This window comes from Neolamprologus multifasciatus, chromosome 20 (genome assembly GCF_963576455.1).
Source record: "Neolamprologus multifasciatus chromosome 20, fNeoMul1.2, whole genome shotgun sequence".
NCBI classification, from domain to species: Eukaryota; Metazoa; Chordata; class Actinopteri; order Cichliformes; family Cichlidae; genus Neolamprologus; species Neolamprologus multifasciatus.
In genome coordinates this window covers 4823013-4831665 of record NC_140458.1, presented here as the reverse complement: position 1 = coordinate 4831665, position 8653 = coordinate 4823013, and the positions used below count along the sequence as shown (strand labels likewise).

The following is an 8653-nucleotide window of genomic DNA, read 5'->3' as shown; positions in this document are numbered from 1 at the left end:
AGTTTCTGGCTTGCAAGTGAAGAAGAGCAAAAGCATTATCCCATCAGAGCCTCGCTTTGAAAATCTGTCACACCTTGTGCTTCATCATCTTCTTCAGTGAATAAATAATGGTTTAATTCTGTAAATTTCTCAGTTCTCAGTGTTATTGAATTTTTTTTTTTACTATACTAATCATTACCCTTTGGTACTTGTTTAATGGATTTGATGTTTTGTGCTTGCGTTCAGTTTGAAATATTCCCTCAAGCATGCAGTTTGATAACAATACAATACAAAAAATACATTAATACATTGTTAATAAACATTAAGAATGCAAATTAACTCTGAGATTATAAACCTGTGAGCAATTAATTTAAGTTTGCAAATGCAGATTTTAGCACATCTAATGGAATAGAATAAAACAATATTTCACTTCAGTATTAAACACTGAAATTTGACCCATGGCATGTACCAACCCCACACCGCCGCAAACACCCAATGCCTGTTCTCTTAAATCTGCACTAATCTGTTTTATATTAGTAAAGAATGCTTTTTATGTACTTTTGTTTAGTCCACTTAGCCTTTAATGTCTTTCAGCTCACTGCATTAATGTTTGGATTAGTGTCTGAACGTTCATCAACTTGCTTCAAAAAAGAAAGACAGCACAGACAGACGAAGAAATCTGTGGCCTAGACTCGGCCCTGTTGTTGTTGGAGAACATGAGAGAGGATATTGAGTGCTTTGTGAATTTTGTGAACCATCTTTTTTGTGAGGTTAAACATCTGTAATCGTACTTATCCCATTGGTGGTGAGTTCACTTCGAACAACCAAGGACATTTTTGATAATGGTGTTGTATCCTGTAACTAAACAATGTGTCATGGTCTGGGTGAGCAGCTGGGATTTTCCATCAGTGCCAGAGCACCCTTGGCTCCGCCCGTGGGCAGGACTTCCTCAGCTTCACGCATCTGGAGCTAATTGGGGCAATCAGGCCAAAGAGGAATTTAAGCTCTGCGCTGTCATCTCCTCCCTGCCAGTTCGTCAACTACCTGATGTTGGTAACCGGCTCCCACGTTCATGCTGCTAATCTCAAGTTGTTTGACTCACGCTGTTTCTTGTGCTTCAGGACCTATTCTCCAGTGTCGACTGCTGCTCACCACTTGGATCTCAGCTCCTTTCCACCTCACTGGGAAATATCTCCAAACCTCACCTGCCTGCCCTCCTGCTCACTCACCACTTTGGATCCAACGAACCCCAGGTCAGCCGTTTCACCTCCCCCTCGATACCTCACCTCCACCTCCTGCAATGTGACCAATACTTACCTGCCTAGATCCAGTTGTCCTCACGTTCATGCCACGCTAATAGTTACACGGCTACGTTTCCACACCGCAGTTTGCCACGTTATTGTGTTTTCACTCATATTATATATTCACCAATAAATTGTGTTAAAACGCCCTCTTGCCTCCGCTCTGTGTGTCTGCGCTTGGGTTTCGTTCAAGTTGCTGGCCTCCGTCCAGCGTGACACAATGAGCTAACTAGTTCACCGTTAATGCTAATGCTCTGCTTCCATTTTGTGCATGCTGTGTCTCAAGTATTCACTTCTAAGAGCACAATATTAAAGCCAACATGTCAAGAATATCTGGAGAACTAAGCTATTACTGGTTAAGTTTTTTGTGGGTGTTTTTGCAGTTTCATGTAAAGTGTGTACTTATGTTGTGTGCGTCTTTTTGTTCTAAAATCCTTCTCCACGTGTGAGATGTATTCATCCATCTCTATTAGAATGGATCCCCCAAGCTTCCCTTTTTTCCCCTAAAAGTGATTGTTACGACCCTCCTAGACTACAGGAAGGGAGTAACATACACAAGTCCCCACACGGGAACTGAGTAAAATAAAAGGTTTTATTGCAAACTTTAAACAGAAAACCAACAGGGCTGTTCAACAGACCACTGGGCAACCAACTAATACATAAAGAAAAAACAGTCAAGAGTAAAAGCTAAGGGGTAACTACGGCAAAACTCTAATAAAACTAAGTTCAGCTGTATACCAGGTTTAACAAACAAAGTGCCACACTGCAAACAGGTTTAGCAAACAAAGTTCAAAAGTGAGGCAGACTAGGAGGACACTGCACATTCACTTCTGAGCAGCAATCCCCATAGTGTGAAGGATCTTCAGCCTTTTATACCCACAGGTGCACACAGTCAGCCAGTCATTTCCTCTTGGAGTGTCATGGGACCTCCAGGCAACCAATCGTCCGCGTGGTCTGGCACACTTCAATCTGCATAAAAGAGGGCTGGCACGGGTCTCCCAGTAACCAATCACCCACGAGTCATAGCACACTTGGATTTGCATAAACAAAAAAAAAGGCAGTCTCACTCCCTCCAAGGCCCAGGGCCGTAACAGTGATGGAATCAGGTTTCTTAGCACGGTGACTTTAGTAGTGGTGGAACAATAGGTGGGAGCAACAACATCTCACCACTGCGAGGCTCAGTTGAATGCCTGGACCAACGCAACGTAACACAGTAAATCCATTTTTACTTCTTGATGGTGTAGATAAATGTTGGTCCTTCACTGAAAGCATGTCAGATCAGTTCATTTGCAGGTGTTTTGCCCCCAGATTGCTGTCTGTGAGGACTATATTCCAGTAACCACATGTGAAGACTTGACCTACAAGACCTACCAGAGTTTTTGTTCTTTGCCCTTTATCCCCGTCCCTGTTCTCTGCTGTTTTTCTTTCCCTCTTTCTTTCTCCCTTTTCTTTTCCTCATTCAAGTCTCTCCCGTATCTAACAAGTGAAAATAAAAAATAAAATAAACAATAAAAGGTGAATCAAATAGATCATTACGGCAAGGCTGGGATGGTCCATTTGGTAAAGTAAATCCGTTGGGCATCTTTCTTCGCCTTTAGACAATAATTCTAATGGCAAAAGAACCAAACGGGACAGGCAAAAAAAAAAAAAAAAGGTTAGAAATTAATATATCAGAGTGACAGCTCAGGTTCAGCAGTTTGGAGACAACATTAGAGAGATTGTTTGGACATGCGCAGAGGAGGGATAGTGGATATTTTGGACAAAGGATGTTGAACATGGAGCTGATGAGGAAAAAGAAAGAAGATTACGGAGAAGCAAGAGATGGAGGCAGACAATCCACTGCAGTGACCCTTAAATGAAGCATCTAGAAGAAGAAGAAGTAGAAGAAAACAGATGAAGTTTCTTTATGAAACAAAATCACAATTTTTTCCATTTAGACTTAAATAAAAAAAATTAAATTACATGGCTGCACAAAGAACCATGTTTGTATCATCCTGATAATAAGAATGATCTATCCTGTTTTATTAAGCATGACAAAAACCAAATGAAAATATGTCAAAATCAGAAAAAAAAAAGGAAATGAAAGAAAAAAATGCAAACAAAAACAAGCTTTTCACTCCAGGTTGCAAGGGACCTGCCTCCAACTGGGCACAGTCAGCCAGACTCCAGGTATTGTGGAGGGCCTTGAGTGCCAAAATGAATTAATTACAAAAATAATTAATCAAATGTGTCATTAATTAATTGGAAACTTGGAAATAAATAAATATGTAAATAATTATTTAAATGTCAGTTCATTTCATTAAAAAATATATGTCATTATTTATATGTAATTATTTTCAAGTTAATTAATGACACATTTAATTAATTATTTCATTAATTTAATTCATTCATATTGGCATCCCTACTTGCTACTGACCATTTTTTTTAAATCTTTTTTTAGCTGACAATTAAGAGGCGTAATCTTTACTATATGGTCAGCTTGTCAAGATAAAGCCTATTTGCAAAAATGCCTCAAGGTTTTTGGAGATACCCGCTCCTGTTGCTTGATCACTTTGATAGTCGTGATTGGAAATATTTATCTATCTTGTCTTTATTACACAAAAATAAAGATGATCTGCTTTCTAGCAAATAGGAAAAAGCTCTGTTTTAGCACTGATCATTTTCAACACCTTTTTGGCAAGGCTGGATGTCAAGACTTTTACCACTTCAGCTTCATGCTACAACTCATACAGCTTTGGACATAATCAGGAATGGTGACAACTGGTTCCATTTGTTAGGACACCATTCCTCCGGAACTCTTTTTAGAAAATCCACCACTCATCTGGCACTCTGTTTAAAAAATGCTGAAGAGTGACAGTCTGGTCAACAAGTCCATTGCCCTCTCTCCTAGGCATTTCCATACCTCCACAAGCACACTATATTACCAGAAGTATTTACTCATCTGCCTTCACAGGTAGTCAGGAAAAAAAATTATTTGAACCTTTGCTGATTTTGTAAGTTTGCTCACCAACAAAGAAATGATCAGTCTATAATTTCAATGGTAGGTTTATTTGAAGAGTGAGAGACGAAACCATAACAAAAAAATTAATTTCAAAAAAGTTATGAATTGCATTTTTATGAATGAAATAAGTATTTGATTCCTGTTCAAAGCGTGCTTTAGTACTTGGTGTCAAGACCTTTGTTGGGAATCAGAGAGACTACTGTGGCCAACTACAAGACATGTTGTAGTTGGCCACACTTTTTGCACACATCTCAGGGGGGATTTTGTCTCACTCCTCTTTGCAGATCCTCTCCAAGTCATTAATGTTTTGGGGCTGATGTTTGGCGACTCAAACCTGCAGCTCCCTCCACAGATTTTCTATGGGATTAAGGTCTAGAGACTGACTAGGCTACTCCAAGATCTTGTTCTTGATCCAATCCTTGGGCCAGTCTTTGTTGCCTTGGCCGTGTGTTTTGGATCATTGTCAAATGATCTAAAACTGGATCAGTTTAAATCATTTGTAGACTGAGGAATTGGATGGACAAATTTTTTACTTAGTCAACTTTAACTATAGATAGTGAGGTCTGTAGTTCTTCTAAATCAGAGGATTTTCTATAAACTTTAGTGTTGTTTTTCTGGTCAAAAAGGAACTGGTTAATGGAATTCAGACATGCAGTCAAGCATCAGGCCACGTCTTGTCTGAGCCACATTTGTCAACACTGCATTACCACACTGACTCTAAAGAGGAAGACTAAGTGATGATTGGTGGAAACTGAACTGTATGGGAGAGTCTGGTGTTGCTCAAGACACGTTCAGTATGTACAACCTACTGGACTCTAATGTTCCTTTAACTGAAAAGTATCATTCAGGTTGCCTGACTAAAACCTGTGAAAGATCTTTTAGTGCCTTATGTTGGCTCCATAGATGGTTCAGAAGGATCTGAGCCTTCACCTGACACATGTGAAGTACCTGATTCTAGAAACCGATCCCCGTTTCCTGAAAATACATATTTTTTAGCATGTAGAAATTCTACCTGACCCAATACCTCAATGAATAATAATTCAGCCATTTAAAAAGAGGAATCCAACGTAAGAACAAACTCAGACCTTCTCAAAAGTCTAAACTGTTTTTCTTTTTCATGCACCTGCAGCGGCCAAGTTGCAATACTTGCTTCTAGAATGACTTTGACTACTGCTGGGTCCCATGGCAAAGCATGACATGATGATGAAAAAGTAATACATGCAGGAAGTAACAAAGTACATACTTCTGTTACTGTGGGAACTTCATCAGTTTCCACAGTAACAGGTATCTTTTGTGAAGTATTTATTTTCCTTTTACTCTTTACATATTTAAGAAAACTCTGTACTTTCTATTCCTTACATTTTCAAACAGACTTGTTACTTTAGCTTAAATGGTATCATTAATAGCTTTTATACTCAGGGCGTTAAAGTGGGCAGGTTTGGCACAACACTGCAACGAGTGCAGATCTCCATAACTTGTAGCAGCCGTAGTTCTGTATGCAGCTATAGAAGAAGAGTGAGCATAAAGGATTACCAGATAACTTTAGTCAGAGATAAAGATGCAAGAAAGGCAGGAGAGGAAGAAGAGAGGTTATATTTAAACATAAGTGCTGCTCAGTGAGACTTGATGAATTGCAGATTTAGTTAAATGTAAAATCATCGCTTTTAATCATATATTGGATCTGTATATGATGTGTTTTGATAAATTATGTATTTTCATGTTTTGAAACATTGCATTGTAAAAACAATTAGTATTAGTATACTAATGTTGTGTTGTTAAGGCGTTGCATGAAAATGCTAATTTTGTGCAGGGTAAAGAGGTCAGCTTACAGTACTGTGGTGAATTCACAGTAAAATATGATTGTATTGGACTGGTGCACAGTGGCTGTGCTGCTCATGGTCAGTGTTTTGTTACATCAAGTGTAGCAGAGATGAATTTGCATTTGAGCGGATGATGCCTATTCACTGAGTTCAATCTTTATAAAGACAATACATATTATACTGTTAGTGTAGGAAATGGAACTCTGAGATACCTGTGAAAACATTGCTGACATTTTGTTGAATTCAGTTGTTGAAAACTTTGTACACAAAGGAAATCTATGAGAGCTCAGATTACAAATTATTTTGAGTTTTGATTCTTTCACAACTCAACTTTGTTAGCATTTGGTGTTTGTCTATTCAGGTTATTCATTTCCTCTTGTCCAACAGAGTGGGCAATGTTTCCTCTCCTGAAACACTTGTAATAATAACTATCATCACATTATCATTATAAGAATTATCATCTGTTTTTTTTTGTCCCTTTAAGTTCCTTGCAGGCTTTAGTGCCTTTAAGATTTCCATTTGTTTTTTTAAATATTCCCCCTCACAATGCTTTCATCAACATTGTTTTCAGTTATAACAAATAAATAAATAAAATCATAATAAAAGAGCACACTACACATTTCAAAGTAAAGTACTAAGTAGTCAAAGAGCCAGATACTTGTCTGTAGTTGTTTAAACTGAAAGCAAAAACAAAAAAAGGAACAAGAAATGCATTAATGATGATATTGTGTTTCTGTTTCTGTGTAAATCAGCGCTTCTCTGAACCTGGCTTCTGTGGTCAGCTTGAAATCCAGTAGTGACGATTTCATCTCATATAAAATACTTTTTTCACTGGTGCGTAAAAGAAGAGGAGAGTTTAATGCCTTAATGCTAGTGCAGGGGTGTCCAACTCCAGGCCTCAAGGGACAGTGTCCTGCAGGTTTTAGATCTCACCCTGGGTCAACACATCTGAATCAAATGATTAGTTCATTACCAGGCCTCTGGAGAAGTTCAAGACATGTTGAGGGAGTAATTTAACCATTTAAATCAGCTGTGTTGGATCAAATACACATATAAAACCTACAGAACGCTGGCCCTTGAGGCCTGGGGCTGGACACCCCCGGCCTAGTGTATTATATTTGATACTGATTTTTGTGTGTTTTTGTGTGTTTTTCAGACTTCTGCATCACCAGTGGGATCCCCCCCTCATGTTAATCATTATTATTGACAGAAATAATTAAATTCAATTTTATTCTCCAAATCACAACAAAAGTCGCCTCAAGGCACACATACTGATAGTACCCGTATCAGTATGTGTCCTCAATAGAGTGATCAGTGGGCTCAAATGTGACAAATTTCTTATGAGAAATGGCAAACAAAATTTCTCTAAATACTTGTAAAACCAAACAGTTCCCTTTTACCCATATATGCTCTCTATATACTTCGATCACTTCAAAACTCAACTTCTGTTACTGACAACTGTGTCATCAGCTTTTTACAACATCTCACTGGTAGTTTGTTTTCCCAGATAATCCTGTATGACAACTCTTTAGTCTCTTTAAATGTAGGATTGATTTAAATGCCACAGAGACCATGATCTAATCTACATTTAAGGTATATATTGCACAAGGACCAAGGTTCAGCATGTGACTACTTAGAGTGTATTGTGGGTATTGAGTAGCCTGATAACCAGAGGTGGGCAGTAAAGCGTTACAAGTAACACATTACTGTAATCTGATTACTTTTTCCAAGTAACGAGTGATGTAAGGGATTGCTATTGCAAAAAAGTAATAAGATTACTGTTACTTTCCCGTAAGCATGCTGCATTACTGCTTTATTAAACCATCCTGATTTTGTTTGTGAGAGTGTCCCATGACAATGACGTGAGCACGTGCAATACCCGTGGGCAGCAACAGACGTGTGTTGATCAACAATGGATAATATGGAGTGCGGGAGAGCGTACGACCATACAGCGTTTAAAGCGAGGACGTAATCACATTACTTTCATTTTCAGTCTGTAAAGAGTGACAAAAACATGAGTGTCCGCTGTACGCTCTGCGTGGGAAGAAAACGTCTTTCTACAGTGAAAAATTTAACTTCATGTAGCCCTTATTTACACAATACTCTTAAATAAGTTGGCTCTGGGTTCTTTTCACAGTGTACTTTCGTACTATATTCTTAAATTAATTTCTATCATTTGGAATCAATGAAGCTTACCTCTTAAAAGTAGCACTATACGCTAAAATGAACACCAGTGTCTAACAGTGCAGTAAATCATGCCATACACAATGTAAAGTAGAGCATGGTAACCCTTCTTTAATTTACCCAAAAAATTAAAACACTAAAATAATAAAATGGCAGGTTTCAATATTCAGGCAAACCCAACACAAAACACACAGCAATTTACCAGCTATACCAGGAATTTCCACATACAGTGTAAACCATTAGTTACAGAAAGAATGACTGTCCAAAACTAAACCTTAAGCCAGCAGAAATACACCCTACGTTGCAGGCCTGTATTGATGCTCGAGAAACGTAAAATCCAATAAGATATCCAAACTGGAAGTTCTTCA

General features: G+C 38.3%; 1 long non-coding RNA gene across 1 annotated transcript; it reads left to right on the top strand.

The window, feature by feature from the left end:
* Positions 1-291: 291 nt before the first annotated feature.
* Positions 292-2899, top strand: LOC146494165 (uncharacterized). The gene is made up of 2 exons (XR_014871545.1): positions 292-1028; positions 1101-2899. It is a non-coding gene; the product is annotated as an uncharacterized LOC146494165 (long non-coding RNA).
* Positions 2900-8653: the final 5754 nt, after the last annotated feature.